This window comes from Ochotona princeps, chromosome X, assembly GCF_030435755.1.
Source record: "Ochotona princeps isolate mOchPri1 chromosome X, mOchPri1.hap1, whole genome shotgun sequence".
In the NCBI taxonomy this organism is placed as follows: domain Eukaryota; kingdom Metazoa; phylum Chordata; class Mammalia; order Lagomorpha; family Ochotonidae; genus Ochotona; species Ochotona princeps.
In genome coordinates, this window is record NC_080865.1 from 4,318,097 (window position 1) to 4,334,344 (window position 16,248).

At 43.2% G+C, this 16,248-nt stretch overlaps 1 pseudogene; it reads left to right on the forward strand.

The window, feature by feature from the left end:
* The first annotated feature begins 4,653 nt into the window (after positions 1–4,653).
* Positions 4,654–10,420, forward strand: LOC101532422 (renin receptor-like; annotated as a pseudogene).
* The last annotated feature ends 5,828 nt before the right edge of the window (positions 10,421–16,248 follow it).

Consider the following 16,248-nt stretch of genomic DNA (forward strand, 5'->3'; position numbering starts at 1 on the left):
GGATATGAACTGCCACGTTCACAGAATAAGGAGAGTGAAAGGTTACTAAAGCCCACATGCCACTGGAGGATTTTGTTCAATGGAGATATGTATGAGTTCAGGCTTGGAAATAAATGGAGGTAGGGTGGTGTCCAGTTCTTTGTAGGACACATTGATCTACCACTGTCACCCTGTCAACTTCTGTTCTGCAGGTAGATGACCCCAGGAGTGGAGAGTTTGTCAGTGGAGGTATTGTGGGGCAGGGAGTGGGTCTCACACCCAGTGACTGTAACAGCCCTGCACCCTGCGACTATGGCAAGCCGAGAGTGCATAATAGACCAAGAAACAGAAGGGTAGTGGGCATAGATCATTGGGCAATCACTGAATGAGAATCCAGAAGCTTAGAGCTACCTGAGTGCTACAGAGCGTAACTTAAATGTGTTCTGTTGTCATACTATGCAGCATATAAATGTTTTCTTGTTCATATGCCTGAATATACAGAATACACAAGCATTGTAGGCTCACCTTGGACAGTTGGTACACATTGGCAGTGAGGGGCTGGGATAATGAACACACTGGCTCGCATGATCATACTCTCCCCACTTCAGAAAACTGAAATCTCTATAATTCCTAACCTGGGTGTCACTCTGTACACTTGTCCCAACACTGAGCTGTGGCAGGAGTTCCCAGGCTCCATCCATACATCTGAGTACCTGCTGAAGGAGCAGGCATATTACCAATCATAGAGGCATTTCCCACACAGCAAAATCTTCAGTGAAGGTATCTACAATTGTTGAATCAGATTCACAAAAAAAAGTAGAAAGACAAAAATCACGAATAAGGAAGAGTATATAATGAAACAAAGGGAATGCAATACTATAATAGTACGAAAAGGATGATACTGGAGAAATTCCTGTAATTTTTAAATGAGTGTAAGATTATTCAAAAATACAGAAAGCCAAATGCATGAATTTCAAACATCTATCCATGACATGGATGAGAAATTTGGTAAATAGGCTTATAAAAAAGGAAATCAAACTGAAACATTAGAACTGAAGAATTCAATATGTCAAAAATACAGTGAATAGTTAAAAAGACTTGTTGAGGCAGAAGAATAACCAAGCAAAAAACAATGAATCATTGGAAGTATATTAGTAAGATGAGGAGAAAAAGGATGAGGATAAGGAGGAGGAGGAGAGGAGAGGAGAACAGCAAGAGGAAGAACAGCAATGTTTTAAAAAATCAGTGTTTCATCCCAACCCTGAAGACTCCCAGATCCTCACCAAGGACTATCAGTATGAGCACCAAGGACTACATCCCAACTGCCAAGGAGACCACGGGGAATTGGAGTGCCTTCAAAGACCAAGAACTCTGAGGTCATCCACTCCCGCTTGGATCTACCACATGGGATGGAAGAAGTCCAAATCCTTCCTTGCAGGATCCAAGGTCATCGGAACAACAGCCAGGAGCCCTGAGCAGTCTGCAGAAACAGAAGAACAGTAAACTTCCTTCGGGACTAGGAAGGGGAGCTCTCTCTGGTCCTCGCTTGGTTCCAACTTGGGGTCCCCACCCTCTCTGGCAATGACCATCAGGATCACTCCGGACACCCCGTAAAACAAATAACCAACCAACCAAACAAAAAAATCTAGAATAGATAGACAGAGAACAACAAGGAAAGCTTAGAATCAGACAGGAAATGGTCAGCGTGCACTCACTTATTCCTCACTAGGTGGGACACAAAGATTAGTCACTCCTCACTAGGGTATTGAGGATTTCTCTGCACACCCCTCCTAAAACTGTTCTGCACCTTAACTGTTGACAAATGTCTTGTTAGAGTTATAAGCCAGTCTAGACTACCTGAAAAAAAGCCAGGTTCAGCAAAATTATGCTTCAACGCTATAAAATGCTAAACATTATAATGAATAGACACGAGACAGCTGAACAGTAATCTATAGCCATTTTAAGATGTATAGAACCCGGTTGTATATAAACTAAAATTGAAATGACAATGAAGTAATCACAGGATGTGGTTAAGAATTTGCATTTTCTTTTTTAACATGTTGGTTACTCAATACTATGTCAATTAATTCCATAACATTATAAATTGTTGCTGATGTTATGCTGGGGCTTTTAATTGATCAGGATGATACTCTGCCGGCTCTACCTTCAGACCAGAGAAAGTCTCCCCAACAAGCCGTAGAACTTATCTGGACAATAAGATGCTGGGCTCTATGCTTGGTATATGCTTGCAATGGGGGAATCTCAACTGAACTTGAACTGTGGTTATGCAACAAGGTGGAGGAATCCACCATGGTGGGAGGGTTTGGGGCGGGGTCGGGGGGGAATCCCAGTACCTATAAAACTGTGTCACATAATGCAATGTAATTAATGAATAAAAAAGAAAAAAACCAAGATAGTGGTGGTCACTGTGCACAACTTTTGTGGGCTGTAAATATGGTATCCTTTTGGATTGCTCATTGGCTTAAGCATCCTCTCACTTCTTACAATTTGTAATTACTGACAATGAAAATGTTATAATATAAGGTGCAAGGAATAAAAGCTTCCAATGCCTCATAAAAAAAATCAGTGTTTCAGGCCACAGCATATAAGCACACAATAATACCAGGGCTGGGGGTGGAGCTGGTGAAGGTTGTTGGCAGTCTCCCTAACTAGGCCATGGCACACTTGGTGTGCATGAAAACCAGGCCTGTGGCTAGCCGGGCTGGGCGAGGCCACAACACACATCCATTCATGTGAGAAAGGGAGCTGGGTACAGAACTGACCAGGCAGGTACATGCACTGGTGTGTGCATTTGCTTGTGCAAGCACACTGAGATCACCCCAGTTGAGGTTTTTTTGGCAGACTCCTCAACTAGATGGCTGAACTCAAACCCTGGCCACGGGGAAAGTCACAATATATGTGGTAGAATGTTGGAAGGCATTTGTCATGGCTGGACCTCCTCAGTTGCTGATGCCTGTGCAGTGAACAGACTCACATGCACGTGGTGGATATGACAGCCAGCTCATCTAGGCCAGCAGAGGATGTTGAGTTCCTCATCAGAAGATGGAAAGCAAAACAGAGGATGCTGAGTGCTTCGAAGGACGGAAAGTAGAACAGTTTGAATCGCTTTTCCGGCCAAACTTCGCAGCAAGTGTCTGGGCCAATGGTCGGTCAATAGATAGGAAAGATTTTCTCAACATTGGTGCAAAGGAAGCAACATCTCAAAACTACAAAAACCAACAAAGTAACACCCTTAAACACACTTCCCCATATTAGGATCTCTAAGGCATCAAATGACAGTCCTTCATCTGCAGTTGCTAATAATGCAGCTTGACATCAGGTAGTGGCTCCCTCCCCTTCCCCTACTTCAAGACACAGAAGAAACTAAAAAACAAAAACAGAAACAAACAAACAAACAAAAAAAAGGAAGTGGGCCTGGCACAGTGGCCTAGCGAGATCCCATATGGGCACCAGTTCTAATCCCGGCAGCTCCACTTCCCATCCAGCTCCCTGCTTGTGGCCTGGGAAAGCAGTCAAGGACGGCCCAAAGCCTTAGGACCCTGCACCCGCATGGGAGACCTGGAAGAGCTCCAGGTTCCTGACTTTAGATTAGCACAGCTCCTGGCTGTTGCAATCACATGGGGAGTGAATCAGATGGAAGATTTCTGTCTCTCCTCCTCTCCACATATTTGACTTTGCCATAAAAATAAACCTTAAAAAAAAATTTGCCCCCGCACTTCCCTCCATACCTCCAGCTTCCCCACCCTAATCATAAGCCCCATATGCGTATGCATCCCTCTCGACTTTGTAATACAAATTTCATTTTATTGTAAGATTGTTTTAACACTTTTTAAAATGCAAAAGAGATTCAAGATACATAGGGATATTTACAGAAGAATGACAACCTCAAGTCATTACTTAACAATAACCACCTTAAAGGTAAATTGTCTAAATTCCCTAATTGAAAAATGCAGACTGGTTGAATGGATTAAAATTCAGGACCAAGATATTTGCTACCTACAAGAAGCACACCTTGCCAAAGACAGTGACTGAAACACATCAAAACAGCATTCTGTGCAAATGGAAATCAAAAACTACCAGGAGCAGCCAGTCAGAGAGAGAAAACAGGCACTAAGACAAAAACTGCTTGAAAAGACAAAAGCTATTATGTAATGACTAAGGGATCAATAGGAAGATGCGATTATAACTGTATATTTACCCAATGCTAGGACATCCCGATATTTCAAATGAATATCAGTGTATTTAAAGGGAGACAATCCTGCAATACAACAATAATGGGGACCTTGAACAAATTTCTTCAACGGACAGTTAAACTGATAAACACAAAAACCAAGAAAAACCAGAGTTAATCTATACTATAAACCAAATAAACCTAACTGATATCTATAGAACATTTCACACCACACTTGCAGAGAACATATTCTTTTCAGTGAATCGAATGTTCTCTAGAACAGACCATCTGTAGCATCAAAAAAAAAATGAATTAAAAAAATATCATTTATCATCTCTGACAGTGGGATAAAGCTAGAAAATAGTAACAAATAAAAACTTGGAAATATGAAAACCTGTGGACACAGCTCCTTAATGAATACTGGATCGCAGAAGAAAAAGAGTTATCAAAAGAAATCCTAATGGGGAGGGGTAAAAGGGAAAATGTCTGAGTATATGGAACAGCTTCATGAAAAATCCCTAGAGGGGACACTGCTGTGGCTTATCAGGTAACCCTCTGTGGTGCTGGCATCCTATATGGGGACCGGCTGTAGTCCTGGCTGCTCTACTTCTGATTCAGCTATCTACTATTGGTTTAGGAAAGCAACAGAGGATGGTGTAAATCCTTGGGCCGTTGCACTGATGTGGGAGACCAAAAAGAAGCTCCTGCACCCAGCTTCAGGCTGGCCTAGCTCTGGCTATGAGTGGCTATTTTCAGAGTGAAACAGTAGATGGAACATCTGTCTCACTCTCTGCCTCCCCTCTGTCAGTAATTCTGACTTTCAAGGAAAACAAATACATCTTTAAAATAATGTTGGGAAACAAATGAAGATGGTAACATCAAAACTTACGGAGCAAAACAAAAGCAGCATTAAGAGGAAAGTTCAGAGCTGTTAGTGCCTACATTAAGAAATTGGAAAGATAAATAAGTGATCTAGCAATGAAGCTCAAAAAAGAACCCAAGAATTAAAAAAGTAAAACTAAAATCCAGAAAATCATTAAAAGTCACTGGTAAACAGTTGTTTTTAAAGAATCATACTTGATAAACCATTGACCTAACCAAAAAAAAATTCAACAACAACAGAACAAAATCAATAAAATCTGCTGAAAAAGGACTTTACAATGAATATCAGAAGACAATTATCAGGAATTCCTAGAAACAGAACTCTATGTTCTGGAGGATATAGATTTCTGGAACATACAATTTACCAAAATTGAAGCACAAGGAAATCAAAAACCTAAATTGATGAACAAAATAGAGACTGAATTGGTAATAAAGATCCTCCCAACAAAGAAAAGCCCAGGACCACAGGATTTCACTACTGTATTATACCACATTTTTGAAGAACTAATCCCAATTCTCCTTAAAGTATTTAAAGCAATTGAAATGGAGGGAATTCTACCAAATTCCTTCTGCAACTTCAGTACCACCTTACCTCTAAAACAAGGAAAAATACAAAGAAAGAATGATAGACCAGTATTCCTGATGAATGGATACAAAAATTCACTAGATACTGGCTAACTGACTCCTGCAACGCATCAGAAAGTCTTTCACTCTAACCAAGTGAGATTTATTCCTAGGGATGCAGAGATGATTCTATATAAGCAAAACAAAAGCGTGATTCATCACATTAACAAAATTAAAAACAAAAATCATAAGATTCTCAATATATGCAAAGAACATAATTCATAATATAATACCATTTCTTTTAATTTTATCTTTGATGACATTTACATAGTTGATTAGGGTGGGAAGGGTCGAGGATTCAGGTCAAGTGGGTGAGACCACTGTGTTCAAATTTTCTTTTTTCTTCCTGTATCTGGGGAAAGGCAGCAGAAAAGAGGAAAAGCCACACTCTGCCACCTAATCCCTTCAGTACCAGGGCATGGGGAACAACCACCCAATATCATTCCAGGGTACACGATGTAGAGCAGCCTCTGAGGGTTCTGCTCAAGTACTATTGATAATTCAATAATTCCGAAACGCTGTTGATCTCACTGATCCAGGAATGAGGAAATGCTTTCAAAGTCCGTTGGCTGACATAATCTACCTTAGAGTCTTCATTTGCCCAGATATTTGCTGAGAATGCTAGGTTGGGGTAGTTGGCCAATTTGCTCTGTCCTTCTTTCTCTTATGGCACCAGATGTCCTCTGCAGTCTCCAGTGGCCTGCCAGATCCTCCATGTGCATCTGGGTATGCTGTCCATTGTTCTCCATCCAAGCCACTGAGGCCCAGCTCTGACACATGCACTCCAGGTCATGCAATTCTCGCCATGGTTGGATTTTTGAGTCCAGTGATTCAATTGGGAGGATCCCAAGAGAAACCTTGCCTGAAGTGGTCCCAGACCCAATTGCTGTGTGCTTGCCTGTATGGGGTCTGGCTCTGTCCATCACCCACATCAACCTATGCACACACTGGTAGTCGCAATTGCTGGGTGGATTCTGTCTCCAGCCCCACCTCTTACATAAACCAATGGATTTTGCAGTCCAACACAACCCTGTCCACCACACTTGGCCCTCACATTCACTAGTTGGAACTACAGCCTAGTTGGAGTGACCCCAATTTACCCCCACTAGGCTGGTGCCAACGCCAGGTTCCTGTGCTTCTGAATTTGTACAGTACATTGATCTAGTCTGGCCCACAACCCATTCAGCTCTTGTACACATCAATGGGCATTGAAGCCTAGTCCAACCCAACCAACCCCACTATTCAACCCAAACTTTTACTGATGGGTGTCACTGTCTAGCCAGTCCCTCCTATAGCCCTGTTCTCATCCTCAGTTGGAGTTGCAACCCCTCAGAAAGCTGCACACCATTTCCCTACTGGGCCCACTTCCAGTCCCGGATCTTGCACTTTCCAGGTGGTTCTGAAGTCTAGCTTGGCAAGATTTGCCCAGAGTACCAGTACTTGCCAGCTGATACTGTGCTAAAGCCCAACTAGCCTGCACTTACTCTGGCTCATGCAAGCACCAGTGGGTAGAGTTGGTTACCATTCCCCCTAACCCAGTTCACATGTAGGCCAATAAGTGTTGTAGCCCTGCCTGGCCTGCCCCCAGTCCCAGTTCTCACACTTTTCAGTGGGAGCAGTGACCCAGCAGGTGAGCACCCCGCCCCCCCGGAACTTCCCCTTCCAGGCTTGCACCCTCTACTCCGGGTCTCATGTGTGCTGTTGGGTACTGCAGCCCAGTCTGGCATGGCCTGCCTCTCCTCGGCATTTGACAGCAGGTGCTATGCCCTGGCCGACCCTTTTGGCCCAATTCCAACTCATGTTGGGTACTACAGCCTAGCCTAGCCTAGTCTAGCCTAGCCTAGCCTAGCCCAGTCACCCCCCACTCATGGCCCTAATGTGAAGTGACTGGTGTTGCAGCCTGAATTGGCTGACTTGAATGCATGCAGTCCATCCTAGTTCTCACATCTACCAGCGGGTGTTACAGATTCGTCCAGCCTGCACTGGCTGCAGATCTGACCCACACATATTGGCATGAACAATAACCTGGCCTGGTCTGGGCTGCTCCCAGCCTTGATTCTTCTGCTCACTTGCAAGGACTGTGTCCTAACAGAGGAGTCCCCAAGCTCCTCTATAGATATCCCAGTGGCAGATCTTGCTCACACTGGTTAGTCCTCAGCCAAGCCTGACTTAGTCTACCCCCTCTCCTGGCAGGACCAGTGGCCTTACTTAACTGGCCCATGCCCATTCCAGCTCTTATTGTTGGATGCTGCAGCCCATCCACAACTGGTCCATGTCCAGACCCAGCTATCACATGATTCATTGGGGGCAGAGACCTAGCCTAGCATATCCTAGATCCACTGTGGCTCTCATGATCACCAGCAGATACTGGAATCAAGTCCATTTTGGTACACTGCAGACCCAGTCCACACCCAGCTGAGGGACACTGTAGTCATGTCCAGCTGCCCTCATTCTGGCTATTATGCTCACCAGTGGGAACCATAACCCAATGGGGCATTCCCTTAGCTCCCAGACCAAGCCTATTCACCAAGCCTATTCCCAGACACAGATCTTGCATGTGCCAGGGTTTGCTCTGACCCAGCTCAGTATAGTCCATACCCTGTTTTGGCCTTTGCCATCAGATGCTACAGCCTGGCCTGTACCCAGTCCCAACTCTTGCTGGCAGGTGCTACAGCCTAGCCCTGCCCAGTCTTCTCACATCCTCGGCTCATGCAATAATGTAGGTGTGATAACCTAGCCCAGCATTACCCACACTCTATCCTGGCTCCTGCATGTGCTAGTGAGCTAAGGTTGGCCTGGCCCTGCCCGGTCCACCCTGCTCCAGAACCAACCCATACACTTGCTGAAGTGTAGAATTACCTTGCCTGGCCTGACCAACACCCAGGCCTGAACCACATGCTAACCAGTGGGAGCTACAGCCAACCAGGGGAGTTTCCCCAAATTCTCCCATCATGACCACTCCCAGACCCAAATCTCACCTGGACCAGCAGGTGCTAGGCTGTTACTCGGCATAGTCTACCTCCTCAGTCCTGGCCTTTGTATAAGCTGGTGGATGTTGTCGCCCAGTCTGCCCCACTGTCTGCTTGGGTGTGCCTGTACATGCTGCAGCCTGGACTGGACCAGCCCATTCCCCAACCCCAGTACCCAAAGTGTCAGGGGGTTTCATTGTCATGCCTAGCTAAGCCTGTTACTACCCCCAGCTCTTAAGCAAACAGCAGAAATTGTTCCACAGGGGTGGGCCCAAACATTCCCAACAGAATCTGCCCCCGGACCTGGTTCTCACATACTGTTTAGTGTTATGGCCCAGCTTAAAATAATCTGTCCTCTGGTCCAAATCTCATTGGTGGGTACTGTGATTCAGCCCTTTTGGTTAGACCCCCAGCCCTACTTTAGTGTGTACCTGTGAGCGGTGCTTGACTGTGATCCATGCTAACTAACCCAGCTCAGGTCTCCCACTGGTGCTCCCACAGTTCCATGGGTTGGTGCATCAGTTTGACTTATAAAGGTCCTCCAGCCTCTCCCCTCCAAACTGCTTGGTCTCAGCCCCCTCACTTACCTCAAGTCCAGTGATCTTGTTCGGCGTCCCTCAGAAGTCATTCCTCACCTGCAAAGCACTCCTTCAGTAGCACTTCCCCTACATCCTGCTTTCCCTTCCTCTGATCGAGCCACAGTCTGTGCACCCAGGAATAGATGAGTTCCTCAGCCCAGCTTTCTGAATCCCCTTCTGGCAGGATGGTGTCATTTGTAATTTGTGTGCACACAGAATATAACTCAACACAATTAAGGTTAGTATAAGACAAATGCACAAGATATAAAATCAAGATACAAAAATCAGTACTATCTGTATGTAGAAAGAATGCTATGATTTTTAAAAATGGAATACATTACTTTGTGGACAAATGAGCCAAACTAGAGATCATTATGCTAAGGTAAGCATTTTGTCCAATCTCAGCTTGAAGTGCTGTGTCATTAGAAAAGAAGAAAAAGTGAATTGTATTTCATAATCTTCCCAAAAACCTCTTTTGGCCAGGAATCACAGTGAGTTGTTTTCTAAAGAAACTCCAATCGTTTTTCAGTCAGCCCCACTGAAGAAAGATTGTAGATAGTGGGGAAGGCAAACTCCGTGTTTGAAGAACTCTCAAACAACTTACAACTTATAATAGCTTCGTAATTGCCTGTTTCAAGGAAACTCATTCTCGATTCTCTTCCCCTCAACTCTGAGTAGGAAGAATGAAGTTGAACTACTATTTCTCTCTGGACTGCAAGTATTACATGACGTTTCAAGTTTGTTGTCTCAGCAGCATCTAGCCAAGGATCCTTCTCCAGATTTGTAGTCCCTGGAGCTGGCAGGTTTGGCTAAATTTGAGAAACATGGGGAAGACGGACCAATTTTGAGATGCTTCTTAGGATCCTTACGGATGCTCTGCAAAAGTTTGCAGATGACATGTACAGTCTATATGGTGCAAATGCTGTGGTGGAGTTAGTAACTCTCATATCATTTGACATGTCCCTGGTGAGGAAGACAAGGACCATCCTTGAGACAAAATAAGATAACCCAAAAACTCCCCACAATCTTGCATATAAGTATAATTTTGAGCATCCAGTGGTTTTCAAATGATACTGTGGATAACGATCACCTTGGCCTTTGTTGTGATTGTCATCGCTTACAAAATTTGGAATATGGACCCCAGATATGATAGCATCATTTATAGAATGACAAAGCAGAAAATTCGAATGGATTGAACTTTCCTTATGACAACTTTAGAAAAGGAGTTTAGAAATTGGTTGTTTTATTAAAATATATCTTTTGTGTGCTTTAAAGTAGACAGTATACTGTAAATTTGTTTAAAAAAATTCTCTATTCTGTCTGTGCCTTTGATTTTTTAGAGTGAACTATAGTATTGATATGAAGTGAACTCTCTGTGATATGGATTCCATAATATGCTCAGTTAATATGATATATTGTTGGGGTCTGTGCAGTGGATGTGGGGGACACGAGGGTGTGAAGACATTGTTCCATTGCTGGCAGGGCCACAGGGAACCTCCCGCTGAGGCAGGGCCAGGCGGATATCTACAGACACCTGGATGCAGCTCCACCTTCCTTTGCATGGATACCGGACCACCCTGCGGAAGAATTCTAATCTGTCCAGGCATTTTTGCTATTGTGAGACTGGCTTTTTACACAATGTGAGCTTGGAGGTTAATGTCAATAATAATGTCTTTTTTTTTTTTTGTCTGATCAAGCTGTCAGTTTATTGATTTCAACTGAGGGTTTTTATATTCTTCAGTAACTAAGGCTCAGGGAAAGAGAAGCTGGGATGCAAGCCATGGTCTCAAGACCGATTGTTCTTGAGCTTGTTCCTAGCAACTGTTTCAGAATAATAATGTCTTACAAAAGGGCCTTCTATTATTCCTACTGTTTTGGCTGTCCCCATTGACCTTATGCTAATCAAGGGATCTGTATTTAGGGTTTCATTCTTTCCTTAATCTTTAGGTTCTCCTTTTCTTTGTGATACAAAATTAGGTTGTAGGATAGGAATTGTAGCAGGAATTTCTATTGTTTTTGGGTAAAGCAGATGGCAGGGTTGTCCTTAGAAACACCCACTTGACCATGACGTGGAAAGTCTGAGCCAGAGTTTGACTGATTCTGCTTAAATAAAGCGGACGGCATTATTGCATAGTCCACTATCATCATGGAATCCTAGTGGTCCGTCTCTTTCTTTCTCTCTTTGCGCCAACTCCACGCACACTTCACGAGTTCTGAACCCCGGGCCGGAGCTGGACTCCGGCAATATACCCATGTAATATTAATCTCATTGCATTTAAGAAAATTGGAAATATACACTGAATGAAATGTAAAACACTTAGACTGCTATTTATATTGGAAAAGTGCACTGAATTTATTAGAGAAACTTATCAATGCTTAACTTTCTCACACAAGATAGGAAAAAATATGTTTGGGCTGTTGTATCTCTGAACCATTTATAAATGTGTTAATTTGATGTAAATACCTGAAACAAAAGGAAAGTGTTTTAATTTAATGCAGCCTTAAAACGTAGATGTGCGTATATAATTGCTTTGCTTTGGATTTCTCTATTGAACAGGGTAGTTGGTTTCTGAACTTCTACAAGTTTGGTGGTCTATTTGGACTAGTATAGATATGGAAAGTACTGAAATGATCTATGGGGAGACTAGCTTTGTGGAGTCTAGATGCTTATGATTATACAGAAACAGATCTTTGGAAAATATATCTTGTGATTCAGTAAATTTTCACCTTTAAATTTACTGTGATATGAGTATAATTTTATTCTACAGAGTATTAAATGGAGATGGATGATTTCTACTTTTCATATGGAAGTAGACCAATGTCAATAAGGCATGACAAATAAGGTTATAAATGATTCCAAAAAAACTGACCAATAGTATGAATGACAGCATGTAAATGCAACAAGTGAATACAAAACAGAAAAACTACAAAAGCATGAAAACAATTCATACAACTGACCAAACGACACATAAAATAAAATCAATCTCATAAACAATCAGAAACATATAAATGAAAATTAACAGCCCATTAGAAAACAAGAAACATACACCGTCAATTGCATTGTGCTACAATATGATATAATTAACTACAATTTGATGATCTATATGATACATGAATTGATTAGACCTACAATTCAGCCTCTAGGATGTACTCTATAGAGACCTTGGTACAACTACACAGAGAAATTCACTGCAGTATTGTTTAAAAGAATGAAATGTTAGAAAGTTACCATCAATAGCAGATTGTGAAGCTGGCAAGCTGAGCACTGAGCACTAGAGCATTTTTCTCATCCAAACTCCGTTTAGTGTCAAGAAAGGCAGGTTTTTGTACAGAAGGAGTAACTCATAATGGCATGGAGCCAAAGGAAAGAGTGAATTCCTGGAAGATGGAAAGCAGATGGGGCAGGGGCACTGAATGAATTAAACTGGTGGCGGTGGGGAGCCGGACAGCTTTGTGTAGGAGGACCTGTATGGCACTATGCAATGAGGGTCTCCGGATTGCAAAGAAGCGGCACGTGGAGCCCGAGAGCACAACCCCACTCACAGCATTGGTGGCGGCTTGCTGGGGGAGGGGTGCGGTGCAGTGCAGTGTTTGGCGGGAAGGGCAGGCCTCGCTCCTGGCAGGAAGCCGCGCTGTGTAAAGAGGGTGGAGACTGCAGCAGCTGTAAGCTCTGGAAGAAGCCCTGTGTGGCAGAGGGGCCTCCACTAGGTACAAGGAGGACGGAGGACACAGAGGTGAAGCTCCAAGGACACTGCCATTGTCCCCTTTGCCTACCCTGCGACCTTCCTGTACAAGTTCCTTATGTAAAGATCATCCCTTCTGAGTTTTCGCAACCACTCACTCGACTGGTCACCTGCTAATCCTCCTTTACCACAGGTTCCCAGAGGAGCAGCAGTGAGGTGTGCAATTGGGGTACATGAGACCTGAGATCTAGGGTGGTGGGGAGGTGGTTTCTAGGTTGCAACACAGAGGGATGGGGGTTGGAGTGTTTCAGGCTCAAAACCAGAGTGGGAGCAAAGATGGAAGAATAGGAAAACTAAAAAGAATGATTTCGAGTCTGGGGTTTGGAGAACTGAAGGCCCAATCACATCAGGGTAGGATACAAAGGTGATCAAAAAAAGGACAAGTTTGTGGTTGGAGCACATCAGGGAAAGGGGTGACCGGCAGAAGCTGTGCAATAGAGGCGACTACAGCAAGAAGAGGGATGAATAGCACAGGGCCATAGGCAAATGACATTGGGATACATGTTCAAAACTGAGAGATTAGGTGGAGACTAAGAAATGGGGGAGCGGCACTTGCACGGGACAGAATTACACAATATGCAAAAAAGCCTCTGGCTGGTGCTCCAACCACCGTTACCACCACAGCATCTCCTCTCCACCTCTCCTGTGCAGGAAAACAGCGGGCAAAGAGGGCATTGCAAGCTAACATCAAAGATTAGCTTGATATCTAATATCACATCTGAACATGTGAATAAATCGGAAAGTGCTGTACTTGTTGAACAAGCATATCACAATATAGAGAAAAACTCACCCTATAGTGTATTGAATGTTTCAGCCTAGCATCTCTCCTCCCGTTGCAGGTATGAAGACACTCCATAAAAAGGCAAGCAAACCAGGGAGGCTATAAGTCACCAGTGACCTAAAGATGTAATTCTCAAATATCAAAATACAACAAATTCTCCATGCTTAATCCATCAACTATTAGCATTGAGACATCAATGTAAACATCCACATGAATTCTGGGGAGATAAACGCATAATACTGTCGTTAAAGAAATTAGCTATTAAAAAAAACAAAATGCAGTTCTTTGTGGCCAAATGGGCCAAACTGGAAACCATAATGCTAAGGGAAATGAGCCAATTCCAAAGGGTTAGATACCACATGTTCGCCTTAATTTAAGAAGATATGATGTTATGCATAACATGTTATGTTATGGATGTTATGTCATATGTCGTATATAAGCTAAAATGGAAATGTGAATGGGGTGGTCACAGAATGGGGTTAAGAAATCGCATTTATTTTTAACATGTTGGCTGCTCAATACTATGTCAATTAATTCCATACCGATGTTAATTGTTGCTGATAATATGTTAGTGCTTTTATTTGATCGGGATGATACTCTGCTGGCTCTGCCCTCAGACCAGAGAGGGTCTCCCCAATAAGTAGTTGGACTTGACTGGACTATAAGATGCTGGACTCTGCTTGGCTAAGAGGGAATCTCAACTGAACTTGAACTATGGTTACGCAACAGGGTGGTGGAACCCACCATGGGGGGAGGGTGTGGGGAAGTGGGGGGAGAATCCTAGTTCCTATGAAATTACAACACAATGTAATTAATAAATAAATTTAATAAAAAAAATAATAAATTCTAGTCTTATTTTCCCTGAGCCTATGGATACATCCTCTATTTCAACACTAGATGGTGCTCTAAGTGGTGTGATCCACAGTGTGTGTGTGTGTGTGTGTGTGTGTGTGTGCGTGTGTGTTAGCGTTTTTTCCATTTCTTTTTCTATGATACAGTTCCATAGGCCTCAGCATTTCCCTTCCTGCCTCCCCACCCCCCACTCATCTCCCCTGTGTTGTTACAATAGTATAGTCCTTCACACTCAGTCATGAGTCCATCATTCTCATTCTGCTGTTTACGTGTATCCTGACATTGTAGGCATGGACAACAGCAGATAAATTACTTTTATTTTTGATGATATTTACATAGTTGAGAGGGATGCATGCCCATGTGGACCTCCAATTAGGGTGGGGAGGGTCGAGGAATGGGGGAACATGGATGAGACAATTACCTCCAACTTCCTTTTTTCTTCCTGTATATGGGGAAGGTTGGGAGAGAAGAGGAGAGGGTCGCTGCCAACAACCCAACCACATCAGTACCCAGGGATAGGGGACAGGTCCCTGATGTAGAGCATGTTCCGAAGATATGCTTGTTTCAGTATTTCTGAGATGCTGTTGGTTTGGTTGCTCCAAGGTTGAGGAAATCCTTCCAAGGTTCACCCACTGCCATAGTCTACCTTAGAGTCTCCATTCACCCAGATATTGGTTGTGAGAGCTGTCTCATTTGTTCTGCCTTCCATGGTACTAGATATTCTCTGTAAGCCTCAATGAACTGGTTGTTATGTCCCCAGTGAACATCTGGGAATGCTGTCCACTGCACAGGCGTCAGGAACCATGGAGACCCAGTTCTGACACATGCACTCCATGGTCAGACCACAGATCCTGTGATTTTCACCATGGTTGGAGTCCAGTGAGTTTGCTGCAAAGCCCACCACATCCAAAGATTGTAATTTAGCACAAATGCTTCTACATTCTGATTTACATAACTTTCTCCTTGTAAATAATAACCTGATGTAGACAATCAGAAGAGTCAGTCTCCCAACAGCCCTAGCTGTAGTATTGTCACATCTCCTAGAAAGAGTAGCAAAAAATCCTGGACAAGATTTAAAACTCTGCTTCTAAATATTTTGTATCACTGCTGTGAAGGTATATTTGCAGGGCAGGTCCTCAGGCAACGAAAGGAAGATTGTCATCTTTTCATCAACTGCACAAACACAAAGACACATAGGGCTGAACTGGGCTTTTTGGACACTGGAAGCAGTTCTTAATCATTTGGGCATTCAGCTTAGTCCATTATATCAGATTCTCATAAACAAACATCTTTTACATTGCACACAAAATAATAATCTGTAACAGAAATTGTGTTACAACAAGCTGAGACCCTCTTTCAGTCTGAACAACTGAAGATACTACTGTTGGAAACTGAGACAAAAGGATGCACTCTCCACCTGAAAGCACAACACTAACATCAATAAAAATTTAAAATTTTCAAGAGAGTGTTCTTTTTCTATAAACACAAACATATACTAAAAGTATAACGCATACCTTGAACAGAAAATAATTGTATTCTGGAAATGGTCTATCTCTGAAGGAGGACAAAGCAGTAAGCCATTGGAAAAAGTTAAAATGGTAGCTGCAGGACCTTTGGAGTACAATGGGTTAAGCCACCGCTGCAATCT